This window comes from Rousettus aegyptiacus, unplaced genomic scaffold (assembly GCF_014176215.1).
Source record: "Rousettus aegyptiacus isolate mRouAeg1 unplaced genomic scaffold, mRouAeg1.p scaffold_m13_p_3, whole genome shotgun sequence".
NCBI classification, from domain to species: Eukaryota; Metazoa; Chordata; class Mammalia; order Chiroptera; family Pteropodidae; genus Rousettus; species Rousettus aegyptiacus.
In genome coordinates this window covers 130,808,189-130,829,969 of record NW_023416306.1, presented here as the reverse complement: position 1 = coordinate 130,829,969, position 21,781 = coordinate 130,808,189, and the positions used below count along the sequence as shown (strand labels likewise).

The window sequence follows — 21,781 nt, the reverse complement described above, 5'->3', positions numbered from 1 at the left end:
AGCAACTAGAGAAAGAAAAAAAACTATATACAGAAGAATAAAGATAAAAATGACAGTAGTTATTTTTCTTTGGAAACAATAAAAGTAAAGAGTGGAGCAACATCTTTATAGAACTGAGATTAAAAAACAAACCTGTAATAGAGGCTCGTGGGAGTCCTGATGTTGGGTTTTGCTCAGGCTGGTGTGGGAAGGCCCAGGCCTGTGGGAACTGGCCACTTCTTACTGCTGGGGGCTCAGGGCTCCTGCCCAGCTTAAAAACAAAATAAAACAAAACAAGAAACCTGTCAACATAGAATTCTATACCTGCAAAAATATTTTTTAAACTGAAGGTGAAATAAAAACCTTTTCAGGTATATAAATGCTGAGAGAATCCATCACCAGTAGAACTACAGTTAAGCGATGTTAAAGGAAGTTCTTTGGACAGAAAGAAAATAACACAGATAAAAATATGGATCGATGCAAAGGAATTAACAGTACTAGGAAGGTTAACTTCGTGGCTAAATAATAAAATTTCAAAATTATTTAAACCTCTGTAAAACATATTTGACTGAGCAAAAATAATAACAATGTAGAGTTTATAAAATATGTAGAAGTAAAATCAGAATCATAATGAAATAGCACAAAGGCCAGGAGTGGAGACATGGGGTCATTCTGTTGTAAAGCTCTCACACTAGGTGAAGTGGTAGACTTAAACTTGAAGGTAGATGTGGTAAGTTAAAGAGTGAACTATGTGCTTTCTGTTGGGACTGTTAGAGGAGAACAGATGGGAACGGGAAGATATAGGTCGGGAGCATCCATGATCAGAGTTGCTGGGAAGGGTCCTGGGCAGGAGGTGGACACCCTCCATGGTCAGACAGCACTGCGGAGCAGGGGGAAGTGGGAGGAGGCAAAACCAGCCTCGAATAAGTCACAATTTCTAAGACTTAGAACTGAACTTAAGAGTGGCAAGGGGGTCCTTCTTAGAATTCATTTTCAGATTCCACCTTCATTTTCATGTATATTATTCCGGAACATAATTAAATAAGCTTCCATATTCCCAGAAGATGCCATATTCCACTGGATATTTTTGGGGTCAAATACCATAATGTCATAAGGTAAGACATTCAGATTGAGGAACTGCTCTGAGAGACTGAGGAGCTGAAGAGAATAAACATAATGAAAGGAAGGCATGATCAAAGACCAAGTCAGAGTCTACATTAAAAAGTTCATACTTCATGAAATAAATTTTAATTGAGAGCAGAATCCTAGATATACAGTGAAATAACACAACAAAGTCCACGACCTCCTCTTGGCATGATGGGTTTCTCCATATAAAATAAAGCATCCAGCTGGAAGCACAGAAGAAAGCCTTATCTCCGTTTCACTAATGAAAACTCCAAGGCACACAGAGAATAATTTGCCCAAGGATATGACTAATAATTAGAATCAGGTCTAAGACTCAGGCTTCTTGACTTGTGATTTAAAGTTCTAGCTATTTTTAAATCGGTGGATCTACGAAACTTTTAGTGAAGTATAATATGTAGGCAGAAAAGCGAACAAATAATGGATCGGAAAGTGAACACGTCAACATAGCTAGCACTTAAATCAAAAACAGAATGTTCCCAGCCCCAGAGGTCCCCTCCTGCCTGTTTCTAGTCACTATCTCCACAAGGTAACATCTTCTAAAAGGATAGAATACTCTTGCCTATTTTTGTCCTTTCTAGAAATGGAAAAAATAAAATGTTTTTTGTTGTTGTTGTTTTGTGTTTTGCTTCTGGTTACTTTATCTACGCATTAGTTTTGTGAGTTTCATCCATATTACTGCGTATTCAGATAGTTGTTTAGTCTCATTGCTGTTTACTATCCCATTACTTGATTCTACCACAATTTATTTATTCCTTCTACCAAGGCCAAGGGCATTTGAATAGTTTCCAATATGGAGATGTTACAAAGAATGCTGTCACAAAGATTCTTTTAGGTGGCTTTTGTTGAAAATATGTACACAGTTCTGTTAGATATGCATTTAGGACTGGAATGCCTGAGTCTTAGAATATGTATGCTAAGCTTCAGTAGACACTATAATTGTCAAATTTAAATTTTGGCTGTCAAAGTTTAAAAATCACTTAACTATAAAAATTTGAGTTTGTTTATATCTCGGCATTTGTCTTTTACTGCTAAATAAATACCTTCTCTTCTCAGCTAGATCATTGAGGAAAGGCCCATGACTTGAACTTCCCTTGTACATCTGTGGTGCTGGGTAATTGGCTGGGTTAGAAAAACTGTTATGTCAATACTTTCTTATTCAAATGTACAAAGAAAATCATAGACATGGTTCTCCTTCCAGGGAGGAGTCACTGACTTAAAAATACACAGAAAAGATAGAAAACGTCTCAATAGAAGGAATAACTGAACCAAGACTGGTTTAAAAACTTGAGAGCAGAGATCATGGCTCATGAACCATTGTATCCTTCCCAGTACCTAACACACTGCCTTACACATAGTAGGTGTTCAATAAATATTTGCCAAATGAATGGAATCAAGATAAGAATGACCGTGAATTGCTTATATCACCTAGAACTCAAAGGCAAATGGATTTTGAGATGTGGGAAAACAAGATGAATGTAGAATTGGGTAAAAGTTGGAGGAAAATATGCATCAATCCAACTCATGGAAAACATTTTATATAAAGAAAGCAACTTAGGTGTTTTATTAATTCGTGGCCATTCCTTCCAGACAGAGAGATCCTGGAGCTCTCACTCTGATCCTAAACAATGCAAAACTGAAGAACAGATGTGTCTGTGGGGATGGAGGTTAAACTTTATTCCTCAAAACCTAGATGCAGTGGGAGAAGCAAAATTTAAAAAGTTTCATTAACACAAAAGACAAGTGTATCTCTCTCTAAGGCACCCCAATCTCAAAGACTCAAGATAATACCTGGGGTGATGGGGAGTCTGACCTCTGGCACAGGCTCCAGTTTCTAGGAATGAAGGCTGAGTTTTTGTCTATGAAGCAGCAACATGTATAAAAACAGGCTTAGGTCACAGGAAACAAAGATGAGATGCCGAGGTTTTTCCTGAAAGGGGTTTCTGGAGAAAAGGAGAGCTTTGAAAAAAGATCTGGACTTGGCAGTGTCTGCATCTCTCCACAGACCCTCAGTCCCAAACAGACTGAGAGCAAATTACGCAGATGTGCGCATTTCTGCTGAGGGCAACACAAAGGAAGCATCTTTCGTCCATTTTAAAACCAGACAGAACAAAATATAAACCTCTGAAAGTTACGTTCAGTGGCATATTTTGACATCGCACAGGAAATCAAATTTCTGCCAAGGAAAAACCAAGAGTTTTTGGTCAGGACCCAAAGGACTTTTTCAAACTTCTCAAGCAAGAGTGTAATATGAGGTTGCTAACCCACTCTGTAAACCACAGTATCTCCCCTTCCTTAAAATCAGAAAAATCCAAGAATATTTTCTAAATGAACAAAGTGGAATATCACAGCTCTCCTGCAGGAAAGCAGGAAAGTGATCCATTCTCAGGGCTACTGTAGGCAGGTGTGCCAAACCCAGTCTCATTTGGGCTTCAGAGAGAAAGAAAAGGGGATGAAGGTAGGGATATCGTGTTGGAGGAGTGGTGGAGAAGAAGGAAGAGAAAACTGGAGAAGCGCTTAGAAGGTCAGATGCAAATAAAAAAATGAACATTTACTGAGCACTTACTGTGTGCCAGGTTTTTTATATAAAGTATCTCATTTAATCCTTAAAGTAACTCTACAAGATGGGTATTTTTATTTCTACTATTCTGGGCAAGGAAATCAATGCTTTTCTAAAATCACATGGCCAGCCCCTTCTGCTACAGAGTCACATGGCCAGCCCCTTCTGCTACAGAGAGGGCTTTGCTTTGGTACTCTTCTGGCCACACTGCCCTGTAAGAGTAGAGTCCCAAGGGCAAGGGGATATGCTTACCCAAAGCCTGTATGTCCCCCACTAGACAGTGCTCTGGGTGCCTGGAACCCCAGAATCCCCTGCCTTAGATGGCCCCAAACCTTCTTTCAAAGCCCACATAGACCTCTTTTCCTGGGTGCATACTGCTGATGGAGTGCTGGGATGTTGATATCTACTATTGGCCAGGGCTAGTTGTCTCCACACATGCATGTGAGGCTCCTTGGGATATAGGACAGAATTTGCGGGGAGAAAGTGGGACGTGAAGAGTCAGGCATGGACGGGGAGGAGAATGGAGACCAGGTCTTCTCCCTCCATCATAGCAAAGCAGAACTCCAAGGGGTCTGAGATTCAAAACCAAAACTGGCCTTCCAGGTCATTATGAAGGTATATCCATCAAGGTTGGAGACTAGAACTCATCCATTTAAGTCTGTTATACATATATTTTTAAACTTTTTAATATTGAGGCATATGGCATGAGGCCTTCATTTGCACTCCTGCCTGGGTCCTGTGAATGTTGGCGGTGGACCTGCCTACAGCCAGGAAAGGGGCAGAGCTGGTGGGAGCCAAACCCAGCTCTGTCCTCTGCCAAGGGTAAATGCTTTCGAGTGCCCCACGGTGCCTGACCCCACAGAGAAGTCAGGGACAGGAATAGAGCTGCTAAGTATTTTATGGAAATGATCTTATTTTATAGACATTATCACTGGCAATTTCCCATCACAGGTCCTGAGCTGCTAAGAGCTTACTGTGGGGCCCTTGGAAAGCCACCCACCCCTCCGGGAATTAGTTCCCGCCTCTAGGAAATGAAGGTCCTGGATGACCTTTAAGGGTTTGTTAACTTGAAGACTCTAGGAATCTAAAGAATAAACCCTGTTTCCTATCTTTACTGAAGGTCTCATCAAAAGGTCTTTTAAGATTGTGAAGTGTTTTAAAGAATAATAAAGGTAAATAACACTACAAAGACCATGGTAGTGAGGGGAACAAAATGAATGGATTGCCTCGGACAGGAAGGGCCTGGCAGATGACGCTGGCAATCAATGTCTTGAAAGGGCAGGGGCCAGGGACAGCAGTAGGAAAGAACGTTGGAAAGACAGGAGGCACAGGAAAGCTTTTATGTGGCCAGCAAGGCATTGTCCCTGGAGGCAGCTGGTCTGTCATCACTCTTGCCTGTTCCCTGTGTCTCTTGAAGGAGAGGGAGCTGGAGACACAGGGCAGACTCTGGACAGGAGTCCATTTAGGCCCCTGGCCACCACAGCCCAGGCTGGGGAAATGGTGGGGGCCAAATCCAGGGTAGGGTGGGACCCTGACTGGCTCACCAGGAACCTGCCAGGTATGGGTCCTTCTGTGGTGGGCATCTCAACCTCCATCAGCATGCTCTCTCCTTCTCTTTCTCCACAGAGCATTCTGCCTTCCTCTTCCTGCAGTCCAACTGGCTGCTTCCTATCTATTGGCCTGAAGAGGCAGATTGGTGCTGAGATCCTCACTGGTGGCCATGTTTCCTTAGGGATGCACACTGGTCTCTGGTCCTGTACTCTGACCACTGATATAAAGCCCAGGCGAGACATAACCCACTTTACCGCAGACTCAGTGCTGAGGGTGTCTGCAGTCACCTACAGGCCTCTGTCCTGCCCCTTGAGTGTGCCGGGGAGGGGTACAGCTTGAGAATCATGAAACAGAAGGAGCTTGGCTCTAGAACCAGAGGATCTGGTGTTGATTTCTTCTCCCCTTACCTACTGGCTATGTCCTCCCAGGAAAGATTTTCTCATCCATAAAATGGGAATAATAATTTCTTATCCTATAGTGTTATGACGAGAACGAAATAAGAAAATATATTCAAATTCTCTAGTCTAGGGGCTAGTCCCAAATGAGGACTCCTTAAGTATTACAGTGTATTTCAAGCACAAACTGCACAGGAAACCTTCCATCTCAAGTTCAGTCCTCCCCTCCTGAGAGGTTTCTTTGTGACATCTTTGAAGCATATAATTTAGTACTGAATTATACATGTATTTCAATACTTAGTATTGAAGCAATATTGCCTTTTAAAAAAATAGATGACATCATGTGTATGGATTTTTTCTTTCCACACTGCCTAAAGTCATTTATCCTTATGGGTCTTCCACAGAACAATCTGGATAAGAAGCAGGTGTGGGGGCATATGGAGCAAACCCCATGGCCCCTGGATGTATGCTCTTGGTCTTTCAGAGGGTTCTTATATCTCACCATCCATACTCCTCCACTGAGCTTATGAATCTAAGCATTCTTAAGAAAGAAAGGCCAGACAAACAGTGCTGGAGACAGGAAGTCAGGATCTGTGTGTTGGGGAGAAGCATTTCTGGCTTCAGCAGGCAGGACTCAGTCTTTTCTCAAGCAGCATCCACTCTTCCACTGCAATCTTTGCTAGGGCAACTGAGTTGGACCCTGCTGACACAGGGTAACCTCAATCATTGAGCAAAACTTGGAGGGCATGCATGCGAAATCCTTGGTTATGATAGAGACAAAGGCAGACTTGGGAAGGATTTGCTATGCAGATAAAGGCAGACTTGGAAAGGATTTGCTATGCAGCGGTACAGTTTTAATGTAGGGAGGAGGCAAGAGAATTCGAATGTTAATCAAGCCACAATGGAGACTGCAATATGCTGATCAGCCCAGCACCCAGGCCAGGGGGACACCTGCAGAACAAAGGAGGATTTCTACTGGGATTGCTAACTACCCATTTCCCACACCTGTGAAGGGGAACCAGGAACCAAGTCATACTCTGTGTTTAAAACCATGGGGAACCTATGGATTAAAGGCTGGAAACTGCCAGCAGGCCTTTCACTGTACATATTCTTACCTTTATATGCAAATACTCTTCCAATTCCTCATGAATGTCTATATCAAAGGAAATGGGAACTAAAGAATGACATATAAACTGAATTCCCTCTCATTCTCTCTCTTTCTCTCTCTCTCCTCGACTGTCCCTCTCACTCTCTGCCTCTGAGAGGAGACCACACTCTGTGTCATGTTACCCCTTTTCCAACAAACTTTCCTTTTGACTCACTTTGGCATGTGTGTTGAATTCTTTCTTTACTCTCCGCCAAAGGGCCCTCTTCTTCTCTTGGCTCAGGGCTTTATCTCCCCCCAGCAAGTCGGGGAAATCTGTCCTGTCCTACATCTGTTTAACATGCTGTGGACCTCCAAAATGAGTAAGACATTGAATCATTTCTGTGCTCGGTGGTACAATCTCAGGTCAGGTAGAAGTGCAGGGGGCTGCAGCCGGGGTAGGATAATAGCTGACGGTACGACGAGATAAGACTGAGAGAGCTAGGCATGGCCGGGTAGGCTGTCTGTTCCACAGCTCCAGGTTCCAGCCACCTAGACCGCTGGACCAGTGAATGGCATATACTGAGACTAGGCTATGCGGTTGGCCCTCTGTTAAGTGCTGTGGCTGAAATGTGCACAAGGGGGTCTAGAAACACAAGTGAGAGGGCCATGTTTCTGGCTCTCCGTGTGCATGTATGGCATGGGGGAGATAAATATCACTATTTATTCTGTCAGTATCGCCTCTAGACCTTCATTCTACACCTCCGTCCTCTTTCTCTGGCAAGAATTCTCACTTTTTGATAGAGCATCATAATTTCTAGAATGATTCTTGGCCCCATAATTTTTGACATGCATAAGACTTGGCAGACGCACAAGAAAATGAGGTCATTTTACAAAAACCTTATAGTGATTGAAACCTGTGCTTTCTATGGCGGACAGCAAGGCAGGAGTGGGGGAGGGGACATAACTTGGGACGTGATTATGTCAGTGGAAGCACCCAAGGTAGGAACCTCTCCTCCCTGGGGATTTGTGATGACAGGGGCCTTTTACTCCTGTGAAGGGGTTTCATGCCACTGACAGGAAGCCTTGTGCCTCCATGCTGGAAGGATGGCTGGAAGAGTCTGCTCTGCTCTTCCCAGCTGCTTTGCACATAAAATCTGAGTGAGGTTATTTTAGAAAGGCATTTAACACTAAAGCCAAAGGACCACTCTCTGGCTCACACATACCTGAGAGTAGGGCAGGGGCGTCCATCATAGGCGGGAGGTAAGTTGTCCCTAGTAACATTGGCAGCCTGGGGAATAAGCTGAGAGAGAGCACTCTCATCCTGCCCTCCAGAGTGACAAATTCACACTCTCTCCGGGTCCACAGATTAACAGTTGCAGTTCTCTCCCCAACTGTACTGCTGAGACCTAGGAGTCACCTTCTGCCAGGAATGCCTTTGAGAAGGAGGTTTTTCCAGCACTACAGAATAGTCTGTGCTTATCCAACAACTGTTTTCTGATTAAAAAGAAGACATCTCCCTGGGGGTCCAAACCTTCTCTATAGGAAGCCTATCTTGCTGGTGCTATTTTTTAAAAAAAATTTCAATCAATTAATTAATTTTTAATGCCTACAGCACCTGGTATTCCCAGGTGGTCTCCCCTTCAAGTAGGGACCAGACCTGACCCTGCTTAGCTTCTGAGATCAGATGAGATCGGGCACGTTCAGGGTGACATGGCCATAGTGCTGGTGTTATTTTTAAACGTCACCTCCATGTGTCAGCTATAAAGGTATGCTGGGGTGTAGGTGTGGTACTTGCTGTGAGGATGCAAAAAGGAGACCTCTTTTTGGTCTGCTCAAAACTTTCCTATTGTAGGGGTACAGACCACATGCAAATGAAGAAAGGAGAGCGTGGGGCTAAGTGTGGGGTGCTGGAAAGGACCAACGACACCAGCATCTGGTTTTAGTTCTGCCTCTGATGTGAACAATGCGCAGGTCCTGGCCAGATCATAGCACTTCCCTGCTTCGGGGTTTTTGTCTGTTGATATGGGATTGATGTCTGCCTACCCCTCGGGGTCAAGATAGATAAAAGTATCCGAGGAAAGCTAAAAGCTAAAGCACAATAGGATTATTGTTATTTTGCTGTAGGGTCAATGTTGGATTATTCTTTCTTGTGAGCTCTAATACTATTCAACATGATGGATGTGAAAAAACCAATAAATTCATCCAGCCAATGCATATTAAGAAACTATTATGTGCCAGGAATTGGATTAGCCACTGAGAATATAAAGATGAAAATTACATGATTTTTATTTTCAAATTTACTAAATTTTAAGTGCTTTGTATTTGTGCTGTGTACAGATGAGTTAACCAATTAATGGGCATTCACTTCTATCTGCCTTTGGAACTCAGACTTGACATATAAACCCCTCTCCCCGCCACATACACACTTGTCCTCCCTCCTTTCCAGAACTGTGACCCCTACCTACAGTTATTGCTCTTCTGAGATGCACTGGGGTATGGCACAGAGGCCACCCCAGTTAGCATGACATGTCTTGCAGGTAAAAGAGGTCTCAGGACTGTCAACATGTGAAACTGTAAGGGTCTTATTGGGGTGGTTCAGCGAGGAAGGAGGAAGCCTGGAATCAATCATACCTGGGTTTGAGCCCCAACCCTACCGGTTATTGATTTTATTAATCATGTTACCTTCAGCAAGACTGAGCCTCAGATTCTCTGCTTACAAAGTCTCCCCCACCTCAGAGTGTTTTCCTGAGAATTAATGAGATCCCAATGCCAGAGTCAGAGAAGGAGCTTCCCAATGCAGATCCCTTCTCTACCTACCTGGATATCTTATTAATTTTACTTATAAATAGTGGAAGTCAACTATTCATTCATGGCACAAGCATTTACTGAGCACCTACTACATTCTAGGCTCTGTTCCAGATGTGAGATACAGCAGTGAGCAAACCAACAAGGTCCCTGCTCTCATGGATCTCATCTTCCAGCCTTAGTGTTCTATATCACAGAATTTTCCTCAAGGACATAAGGGAGCTTGACTTCCCAAACAAGCATACTGACTTGGTCTTGTTCCTCTGACATGGAATAGTTGGGCTTTATTCTATAAACACCACCTTATTTTAATTGCTGTCTGACATCTGGGAAAGAATGAAGTCATGATTTAGGTCTTAACTGTTCCCAGTGTTTGCTTTCCAAATGAAATAGTTGCTCTCAAGTTGCTCCAAATAGAGTGCCTGTGAGGGTCCCACAGACAGAGGGAGCATGTGATACAGCAAGTGTCTCGTCCACAGCTGCCAGCATGGGGGTGTTAAGAAGCGCACTGCCCATGGGTTCTTGTGGAGCCATGCAGGCAAGCACCTGGCCACACCTTCACCTAGAGCCAAGCAGCTGTGCCAGGCCCAATCACAGCTCTGTCAGCTCAGAGGGGCTCATCTGGGAGCCCCGGTGGCCTATAGACCATTCTGGACCCTCTCCTTTCCCCTATCCCAACCTCCTTGGGATTTCCAGAGGTGAGAGAAGAACCTTCCTTATAAATCTCCACCTTACCTGGTGCTTCCGGGGGGATTTTACTGGCAATCCAGCCTCATGTCTTTCTGGTGAGCTGCTGGAGTGACCAGCAGGCCCCTTGGGGCAGGGGTACAGCAGACAGAGCAAATAGCCATTCCTCCTTGAACCCTAAAGGAAAGAGAGTAAAGAGGCCTTGGGTTTGTTTTCTATTCCAAAGATGCCAATAAGGACATTGACTTTGTGACTTAGTTCTTACCCATAAAATTGAGGAAATGATGCTTTACATTTCCAGAGATGGGCAAGTGAGGAATCAAATGTGGAGACTAACTTGTAATGGTTATAATGTCCTTTTACATTCCAGTTCTGCCACCAACCGTCTGTAGGACCTTGTACAAGCTCTGCCCCAGCCTCCATTCCTGCCTCTGTGGAATGGGATTCAGTGCCCTGCAGCCTCTGTGAGGACTACGGTATACAGGGCCATGGAGTGACCAGGTGAACCCCAGAAATGCAGGTATTGCCTTGCTCCTGTAAGGGGGATTCAAAAGCTCCCGGAAAGCAGATTCACCTCCTTTTAAGCAAAGTGAATTGAAAGAGACAATAGCCTTTGTCTTCACCAGTTTCAGTATTTTTACTGAAAATACTGAAAGAGCCATTGTATCAGAAAAGAGGAAATAAGATTTGACCTACATATATTTCATTTTACCTACTTGGCCTCAGGGAAACTTCTTGGCCAACATTCTCCTCCTTTAAAACCTTGTGGGACCTCTGAGATTTTCCTCTATCCCTGGAGAGCCTTCGTCTACTTGGCAGAAAATCTTTGCTGGCCAAGGAGCCCAGTGAGGGGTGAGTTGCTGCGTGAGGGTTGGGGCAGCTGAGAAGCATCTGGTGCATCATCTTTCAGCACTGGGAGCCCATAATAAACATCTCGTCCCTCTGCCCACACGGAAATACCATATACCTTGCAATTAAAGCCACGCTCCCATGATCCTTTCCTGTTTTCTCAAATGCATGCTTGGGGCCCAGGATATTCGGCATTCTCTATGGCTGAACCTGGCTAGACCTGTCTGACTAATGCTCTGGGGACAGGTCTGTGCAGTCCAACTGCTGCAGTAGCAGAATAAATATTTTGAGAGCTCCGATTTGGAACCATTTGCAGTGAAGTCACCACTCTGGCTTGGGTCAGAAAGTAAGAGAAGAAAACCCCACTCTTGTGAGCACACGTCTATATTTCTTGCTCAGGCCCTAGTAGCATATGTGGCACTGGTGGGCTGCTTGGCTGGACCAGGTGCAGGGCATTGTCTGTATAATAAAGTATTTAAGCGTTGCCTGCCCCTCAGGGCCCAGCAGCACATAGGGCAATCTCATTAAGCAGCTGTGGAGGCTAGGGAAGTGGTGGCCACATTTTGAGCACAGGTGCAGCCAGCAAAATCCTCTCTCCTTACAGTTGCTGGCCTCTCCAAGTCAATAAAGCCTGCTCATTAACCCTAAAACAGAGGCAAGGAAAGAGGTGCAGGCTGTGCCTGGATCCTGGTCCTTTCTGACTCTACCCACAATACACACACATTTCTTTGAGTAGGCTCTGCAATTGGGGGTGGGGCGCACCAACTTCAGCAAATTGGAGCCAGGAATGTGTCAAGTGAAGCAACCACAGCAGAGGGAAAATTGATCTGGCACCCCTGTGTGACAGGATGTCTGATTCGTATTCCAACTCCTCCAGGAAGCCTTCCTTGACTTCTCCAGAGAAGACGGATTACTACTCCTTGGAGACCGGCACAGCGTGGATAGCCTGGACCATAAGTGGACCCACAGTTAGTAATACAGTGTGCCTGGCCTCAAATCCCAGCTCTACGATTCACTAGATGTGTGACTTTGGGTTAGTTCTCTCTACCTCATTCCTTTAGTTATACAGTGAAAATGCCTATTGCATAGAGTTGGGGGAAGTACATGATTTAACATACATAAAGTGCTCAAAACAGCACCTTGCATAGAAGGAGCCCTGGACACGAGGCTGCTGTTATAATCACATAACATTTTTGTGATAAATTATACATAACATAAAAATTACCACTTAAATCATTTTAAGTGTATGGTTCAGTGGCATTAAGTACATTTGCACTGTTGTGCAACCATTGCCATTATCCGTCTCCAGAACTTTTGTATCACCCCAAATTGAAGTTCTGCCCCCATTAAACAGTAACTCCCCATTACCACCCTCACCCCAACCTCTAGTAACCTCTATTTTACTTTCTGTCTCCAATTATAACTTTCAATTATATAGTATCTTGTTTTCTTTAACCAACAAATATTTATTGAACACTTACTTTGCACCTGAACTGGAATAGAATGTAGGGACATGGTGGTCATTAGGATTGACGGAGTTCATGCCTTCATGGAGCTTATATTTTGATAGGTTGAGGCTGTAATAAGCAAATACACAAGGCAATCTTAGAGATGCATGTTTCTGTTGGGAAAAATTATATAGTACTTAGAAATAGGCAAAAGAGAGTTCAGTGTGTCCTTTCAAAGTCGTACGTGGCTTTGTTTAACAGCACCACCCAAAGATTACTTAATGTTCCAGAGGAGGTACCTGTGTTTGATTTACCTATGCGCTATTTGATTATCGAGCTCAGCCATGGGGAAGTTACATGTTAACTTGTAGTTTTCTAGCCAGTAGAAAGGACTATCCCAAATGTTATGGTTTTATTATCCTGTAAGACAATAACCATGTTTGTATAAAACCTAGAAATCTTATAGTATTTTTTTTTTCTTTCTAATGCCCATAAACACTCAACTCCTCAAATGCTCTTGGAACCAGCATTAAGTAATCTTCCTGTTTCCTTCATTGGATCCCTCTCCCAGCCTATGTTTAGTTCGCTGAGGCCAACTGGTACTGATTCATCCTTGCCTGTTTAACTGCTCCAAGCCTGAAGCCAGTTGTTTCTTCCACCAGACCTTTGTCTTAGCCTTGGCTGGACGACTGTGGGGATGGGGAAGGAGTGTTCTCAGGAAAGGCATGGTGAGGGAGGGGACAGTGCTGGGCTGGCTAGTTGGGAACCAAGGGGAGTGTCTTTCTCCCAGGAAGTTTACCTGGGGCCCTGCAGTTGGCTGTGGCCACCAGTGTGTTGGACTCAAGGGACTTGGCTGTGGTCCCGGATCAAGTGAATGTGACTCTGGTAAATGTGACTGATTCCTTCCAACTCTAAAACCCTCCAGGATTCCCTGAACAACCCCAACACTGTCCTTCAAATCTCCTCTCTTGCACGGAAGCTGGTTCTCAGGGCAGCTCTATGGTACAGTGCCCTCTAGTGGAACTTTGTGTTCTCGCAGTAACCCTTCTGGGGCTTTTCTGCAGAGACCTAGCCTACTCCAGTCCCCAGAGATCCTACTGTGTGCCAGGCACTGTCAGCTGCTGTTAGGTACTTGCAGCAATGTGAGAGCCCGGACCATGCCTGTCTTGTGCACCAGTGCGCCTCAGCCCATATTCCATAGAAGTCTTTTTTTAATGAATGAATGAGGAAACAAACAAACAAGATGGAGTGTCTGGACTTTAATGAAACCAGTATGAGGACTGTTCTGCGTTACTCCAGAGCACTCCCATGAGCTGTTAGTTTGTGTCTTTTTAATTAAGCTCCAACTGTGTATAGTGTTAAGTACAAGGATTTTGGAGTCAGCCTGCCAAGGTCCTGTTCCTGGCTCTGCCACTCACCAGCTCTGTGACCTTGGGCACGTTACCTAATACTTCTGTGCCTAAAGTTCCTCTTTTGTAAAACAGGGATACATCGGAGTGTTGCCATGAGGGTTAAAATAGTTAAAATTTGTAAAGTACTCAAGAGAGTACCTTGCACATACTTTGTGCTGTGTCAGTATTTGTTAAATAAGGAAAACTTGCTAAGAAATGGAATGATGTTCAAGCCAACAGTGAACTGACTACCTAATGAGGTACTGAGCTGCCTGTAACCAGAGGTATCACAGAACGCAATAGCTCTAAGATATTCAATAATAACTATGATCTATTACACACTTAATATTGTCCAGCACTATGCTAGGCGCTTTGTATTAATTATCCTATTTTGTCTTCACAATACGCCTGTGAGGCAGGTATTATTATCACCACTTGACACAGGAAATAGAGGCTTTGTGACAAGCTGAGGTCCCTCAGTGTGGAATGACAGAGCTGTTGATTCTGAGGTGAGTCATGCACAGAATCCAGGGAACACCTGGGCGCCTGAGGTCATTCGGGGCATGGGAACTTTGAGGAAAGGCAGATGAGCAGTCTGTGGGCTGAAGGGGATAGACACCAGGGCTGGCCACAACCCATGTCTTGGTGATAAGGATCGCTTTGTTCTGAGGCCCTAAGGCAGAGTAAGGGCAGTGGGGGTGGGAAGGCGGAGGCAGCTTTTTCAGCAATCAATAAATCAATCAACCAACCAATCCACCAAAGCAGAGACAGGTTGTATTTGGCAAGTAAAGAAAGAGAAGTAAAGGGCCCAGGTGCAAGGAAACATCTCAGCCTAGTCAAGAGGGCTCTTCAGAGCAGGACTGGGTCCCTGGAGAAAAAGAGCTGGAAATCCTGGGGAAGAACAGCAGGTAGATGGAAGGGAAGATATAAGCGGGGGGCTTTCCTTGGAAAAGAGTCAATGAGCCTTCCACAGCAGTAGCAGGGTAGAGGAGATGAATGTAGAGACATAATTTAGAAGCAAAGAGGAAAGCCGAAGGGGTTTCGGCTTTTCTTTATAATAAAAAAGGAACTGAGATCAAGTTAAAGGAATGAGGCAGCAAGCATAGAGGACCGAGAAAGACAAGATTTGGAATAAGTCTCAGTGGGGTGTGCTAGGAGAGCAAGAGCAGCAAAGAATTCTTACTGAGCCACGGGAGGCCCTGCTGGGGAAGGAGGGCAGAAAATCAGGCCCAGCCAGTCATGCACGGGAAGACAGTTACTAGTATGTAAGGGAGGCCACTCACCCTGCTCCTTAGGCTCCTGGTTTTCCCATGAGAACCCCAAGTTCTAGGGGATATGGGGGCTGTCCTATACACCTAAGAATAATTATTTATCCTGTCCAGTGTTCCAGAAACTCCCAGTGGCCATGAGAACCATCTTCTAAGAGCACATGAAGCCTGCCCAATGGCCCCATCAGGATTCTTTGACTTAAATGTTGTAGCCTCTCTACCCATCTTTTATAGCTCATTCCTTCTCCACACAGAGTCTCAGGAAAACATCAGTGACTAGGGAGCGGCATGGCTGCAAAGTCCAGACTGCTTTCTTGGATTGATGTGATACCTCACTTCCAAAGCATTTCCAAGTTATCTCACAGGCCTCTAAGTGAGCATCAGTTGAGCACTGTAACTTCATTTTCCCAGTGGGAAAGCTGACTATATCAGGTTTTGCATCATCTGCTAGATGCATCTTGAGTAGTTGTCTTGATATCTTGGCAAGAAGTGCCTAATTTTCCATGCAGTGCTATTTACAATAGCCAAGATTTGGAAGCAACCTAAGTGCCCATCAATAGACAGTTGGATAATCAAGATGTGGTACAAATATACAATGAAATAATGCTCAGACATAAAAAAATGAAATCTTACCATTTGCAACAGCATGGATGGACCTAGAGAGTATTATACTAAGTAAAATTAGTCAGAGAAAGACAAATATCATATGATTTCACTTATATGTGGAATCTAAAGAACAAAATAAACAAAATGAAAACAGACTCACAGATAGAGAACAAACTGGTGACTGCCAGACGAGAGGGAGTTTGGGGGACATGGTGGAAAAAAGTGAAAGGATTAAGAAGTACAAATTGGCAGTTACAAAATAGTGATGGGGATGTGAAGTATAGCATAGAGAACATAGTAAGATTATAATAACTATAGTGCCAGGTGGGTACTAGACTAATTGGGAGATCACGTCATCATAAGTTATATAAATGTCTAACTACTATGCTGCACATCTGAAACTAACATAAAATAATATTGAATGTCAACTCTAATTTAAAAATAAAAATAAAATAAAAATAAAAGTGGTCTACTAAAAAAACAGTGTCTGCTTTTGTGGTCTGTACCTCTGCCATCCCCTACCCTGCAGGGCCACTCCCATCATTACCCTTCAGTGGGGTTCCAGGTGGGTATGGCGCAGGGATGGCAAATGCTTGAAACACATCTCATCATGCCCAAACCTGGCACCAGCGATAGACATCAATACTCTATTGTCATGTTTCTCAATAGAGTGCTCCAGGCAGCAGCTTAACACAATTGCAGTTGAAATTCCAGGTGAAAAACTTTTGTCATCCCAAATGCAGCACCTGTGGCTCCCCTATTGTCCATGAGGTGGGATGGCCCCAGGTAAAACTGTGAGGAGGTGAAGTGTGTCTCAGGTCTCTAAGTCCCACCCCCACCACACCCACCCCTCCAGAGATTGCTAGAGGTGTTTCTCTCCCAACATTCAGCCTCTCTCTGTCCCATCCAATCTCCTCCTCAGGGTTCCAGGCAGCTAAGCACCGAATGCGATCACCGATTGGCATAATGGGGGAGGCAACCCATAAAAGGCTCTAAGCATAGCCGCACTTCCGGAGCTGACTCTGTCTGAGGCTGTCTTCTCATCTGTAGAGGAGACTATTTATACCCACCTGTGAATCCTTAGACACACGAATAAAGATCAGAATTGAGGTGAGGCCCTGCACTTGTCAGACTTTAAAACTGCAATGATTTCTACCAACCTAAAAAAGTCTTATTTGTAACCACCAGCACCAGCCCTCCCAGATGTTTTAACAGGGGACTTTGGGGGCACAACTTTTTTGTCTGAAAAGAATGATTCAGATGGTACTTTTAACTTGTATAGATATTTTGGGGCGAGCCAGGCCTTGTGGCATTCTTCAAATCCTATCCCATGCTACCAAAGAACTTCCATTTGTATGGCGTTTAATTAACAGTCGATAAAGGGCATGTCATTTTCCCTTAAGAGTGAGCTGTTGCTATTTTAATGGCATCAGTGTTGCTATTTCGGTGAGGTTTTATAACTTTCCTACCTGGGAGACACTGCGAATTCCCTTTTTTTCCCCCCGCTTTTTAATCAAGGGCTCATGTTGGAGGGTGGCTAGCTGGGCAGAGGAATATGGTGGGTATAAAAGCTGTTCGGGCTGAAAATGCTCAGGCTGGGAGCACGGCCCATGTCTGCCCCCAGGGCAGGGAGAGCACAGCCAAGCCCAGTGGAGGGTTATTTTTAATTCTGAAGATGAAGTGTTTGAGAAACAAACAGCCCGACCCTGGGAAGACCTGCCAAATGAGTGTGGGCCTGGAGGTGTCACAATGAGGCTGCTCCCTCACCCCAGGGCTCTGCAGAAACCAGAGAAGGGTGGCAGTGTGTATTTTTATACGATCTGACTTGCTGTGCACTCTAAGTGCCACTGGGTCCTGAGAGGATGGGGTGAGAGCCCCAAGCACCGTGACCTTTAAAGCCAGTCAGAGCCTAACCTAAACTGGTGCCCACTGTCCCTGGGGCCACCCATCTCATATGGCCAGATGGCACCCAACCTCTCCACCTGCTGCCCTTGACCCTACCCCTTCCCCAAACTGCCGAGGGCAACATTAGAGTATCATTTTTTTCCTTCTTTCTCCTTCTTTCCTTCCTTTACTTTTTTGTAACACAAATAATTCTTTGTAGAAAAATTCAAAAATCGAGATGAACAAAAAACAAAATCTCTATAACCCCCACGACCCCTCTCCCACTGCGAGTAGGTTGAGGACCGGCACTTGTGAATATTTGGCAGGTATTTTCTTCTACTTCTTTCTCTGCATATTTACACAGAAGGTATTTATTTTTTCAAAGCATGAACTCCCACCCAAGGCCGGCACAGAGGAAACCATGACTGAAGTATTCAGGAAGAATGCTAATGTTATCTCCCAGGGAGGTCTACAGGCTGTGTTCGGACACAGTCCGGACGGGGCCTGGTCCCACAGCAGTGTTCACTACGAGTGACTTTTCATCCCCACCTTTCCCAGTAGGTAACATTTTGCCCAGGTCAGGCTTCGTTTCAGGGGTCACCTGTTTTAGAGCCCCTCCCTGGTGCACTGGACTAGAAGACAGGCTCTGAAGACGGGAAGTTTGAGTCTAAATCCTCGCTCTGCCTCTGTGTGAAGTTGGGCAAGTGGCTTAACTTCTTTGTGATGAACTTCCTCATTTGTAAAACACGTATGAAAAGAGGAAAGTAACTGAAAAATAAAATTAAAAAAATGTTTAAAAAGAGGATACATATCACAGTTCTGGTGTGAAAATTCAATGAGCCCATACAGGTAGAGCAGTTGGAAGAGAGGCTAATGCACAGGGAATGCTCAATGAACATTAGCTCTTATTCAGCTATTATTATTTTTCAACTCCTGTGGAATCCCTTGTATGCTTCAGGCACTAGTTGAGATTCCTATATGAGGTGGGGCGTTAATTAACATCTCTTTTTTTCATTTAGATAGGTGGCCAAGGCAGTTTGAGAATGAGGTGAGGAGTAATTTCCGGTGCTGGGTGCTCAGATATCAGGAGATTTAACACATTTGCATTATGGAGTCACCGGAGCTCATTACCATTTTGGCAAGATATTAAATGCCAAGTTGCTTTAATTGGGACTCTCAGGCACACACTTCTACAGTTATTAAAGGAAGATCATGAGTACCTGGGGCTTTACCATGCTATTCATGCTACCCTTGTATATGTTTGAAAACTCCCATAATAAAAGTTTATATGTATGTATGTCTATAATAAGTATGGCTTGAAAAATCTAATATTTTACTTTAGTATTTTTTCTTGTTTTAATATGCTTTTTTATAATGTTCGAGAATCTTTTTTGTTAACCAAGACAACAAAACCATTAAAAAGCATTCCCTGTGAGGCACGCTGGTGTTGACAGAGGAGGGGCTGGACTATAACAGCATGCACTCTGGGCTGGTCATACTCCTTTGCACTGATGATGTCAAGAATTCCCGGCCAACAGGTGATGGGGACAAACAGCAGACATGCTTTTTGGCAACTGGTGCCAGGCTGCCCCCCTTTGCTTTCCCTCCCAGTTATTGGCCTCCAGCCCTTATTTTGGATCACACTTGTCCTATATGTGCCCAGTACTCAGTGTGCCCTATTAAAATGCCAAGAACAGACAGAGGTGGAGGTTAGAGAAACCCATTCAAATCAATCACAGAACTTTGGTCTTCAAGGTTAGGGGTCCCTGCTGTCTGTCCCCTCCTTCTTCCAGGCCAGTCAGCTGCGGCTCACCGCCTCCTCTGGTTTTGGCACCTCTCCAGATTTTTGGCAACAACACAGATATTACATCTCTGTCGTTTCAGAAGACTGGGTTTACCCTGTTTTTTTTTTTTTTTTTTTTTTTTTTGGTGATCATTTAGATGCTTTGGTTGGTTTTACTGCCATGACTATATTATAAATAATTATAGCTTCCAATTATTGAGCGATTATTGGGTGCCAAACGCTGTGTATGCATAGGTATAGCTTCATCTAATCCACTCAACCACCGATGAAGTAAATACCACTGAAAAATCCAATTTTTTCAGATGAAGAAACTGAAACATAGAGAGGTTGGGTGACTCATCCAGGGTCACAGAGCTAATAAGTGGAGATTTAAATTTCAGGCTGTCTCATTCCAAAGCTCATGCTCTTAGTCACTAGCTTATGCTACCTGGAGACTCTTTTTCCATCCCTGGAAAGAGAAGAGGGGTGTGAAATAACGGCTGTCACCAGGCCTACAGTTTTGTTGTTGTCGTCGCTCGTGTGTATCATAAATAGAGACTCCCACAATGTGGGAGTCCCTGCTGTCTGGGCTATGGCCTTCAAAAAAAAGGCCCAAAAGGGGGTTTGGGGGCAGAGAGGGGGAGGGAGGAGGGCACTTCTAAATGTACCGAGAGGGCAAATCAGAGGTAGATGACTGTTAGGTAAAAGGCATTGACTTTGGCCTTCGGCACAGGGGTTCTGCCTCAGCTCTGACACTCATTGGCTTGTTGTCTTGAGCAACTCATTTGAGCAACTTTGGACCTCAGTTCCCTCATCCGTAAACTAGGGATAAAGCTCACTTAATGAGCTTGCAAGTGGAAAGTGCCTAGCGGAGTGGCTAAACAAAGCAGGTGCAAAAATAAAGGTGTTCGCTCCCACATTCCCAGGCTGATTCCCCCACGGTAGGACTGGGATGGGGGTGGGGGGTGTGTGTATGTGTAGGGGGATGTCACGGCATTGGCGCATGTGCACACCATGCAGGGAGGGGGACGCGTGGAGCGTAACTACCCGGCTGGAAATCGAGCAGTTGTACTTTGAGAGCTTTGCAGTCAGTTCCTTGACTTCCCTGAGCCCTTGCCAATTGCCTCACCACTCAGGCTCCTCTCTGCTTTTCCCCACTCCTCTCAGCCAAACAGAATTTCCCTGCTCCTTACTGGAAACACAGGCCACAGCCACAGGGGCTGCAAGGTAGGTGGTCTGCAGTTTCAGAGGGGGCTTCTGGTGTGAGAAGTTAGGCCACCTGTGCTGCGAACCACCTTCTCTTAGGGAACCAAGACTTGATTCAAATGCATTCCTGACCCCCTCATCCCTCCTCCCCCCCACACGCACGTGTGTGCAGAGACAAACTCATAGAGACACAGAAACACAAACAGAAACATGCAAACACAGACATACAGACACACAGAAAAATACACAGAGAGACACAGAGATTCACACAAAGACCGGCAGACAAACAGATACACACAGACACACACAGACACATGCAGACACACACAGAAAAAGACAGACACATATAAAGACACAGACACATGCAGCCTGTCTGACACTTACCAGCTCCCCCCTCTGCTCCCCACACACAAAGAAACACAGGCACACAGATGCACACACACACACGTACAAGAACTAGCTGCCTCCCAACCCTCAGCCCCTTCCAGTGTCTCCCCGCCACCCCCTGTGGCTCTGCCTCCCTGGTCTAATAAAGGTAGGTGAGAAAGGGTCGTGGGATCCCTGAGATAGTTCCCAGATCTGCTCTCCTAAGGCACTTCCAGTCCATCATTTAGCTCTGGGCAAATATCCAAGGCCCAAGGGCTCCAAGTCAAATTTCTAGCCCAGTCCAGACCCCAGGCCTTTCAAAAACTCAGGTCATTCTCAGAGTCAGTGAATGTTCCCACAGAAACTCCACTTGGTATAGATTTAATCACAGGGTGTTTTAAAGCCTCATCTGGAGGTAATTTGGAATTTAAATTACCTGGATTGAGGATATTTTTACCAGAAGGGTTTGGAATAGTTATATCCTGTCAGTTATTGATCAACCATTTCCAAAGGATTTAAAAAAAAAAAAAAAAAAGAAAGAAAGAAAAGTAAGACCTATTTTTACCAAATATGGTAGAAAATTTCCCTGCAGGATTTGGTCATCATTTAGCATAACTGATACAAATTGTTCCATGACACTTGGGAATGTTTTCCATGACACATTTCACAAATTTTCTAAATCAAATCGTACTTAGACCTCCACCTTCTGGGACCTCCGAAAATTCAATCCCAGCCACTTTCAGGAGCCCATTCATTCTCCTTCCATACAAAAT

The 21,781-nt window shown here is 44.5% G+C and overlaps 1 long non-coding RNA gene and 1 pseudogene across 1 annotated transcript in view; both read right to left on the bottom strand.

The window, feature by feature from the left end:
• The window catches only part of LOC107508998, a 133,360-nt gene that overhangs the window by 84,036 nt on the left and 27,543 nt on the right, over positions 1 to 21,781 (bottom strand). The window contains exons 2-4 of the long non-coding RNA XR_001596423.2: positions 12,538 to 12,633; positions 10,256 to 10,384; positions 133 to 250 (exon numbers count right to left, since the gene is read on the bottom strand). This is a non-coding gene — a long non-coding RNA (uncharacterized LOC107508998). The remainder of the gene's footprint in view (positions 1 to 132; positions 251 to 10,255; positions 10,385 to 12,537; positions 12,634 to 21,781) is intronic.
• Positions 8,319 to 8,437, bottom strand: LOC118600862 (annotated as a pseudogene).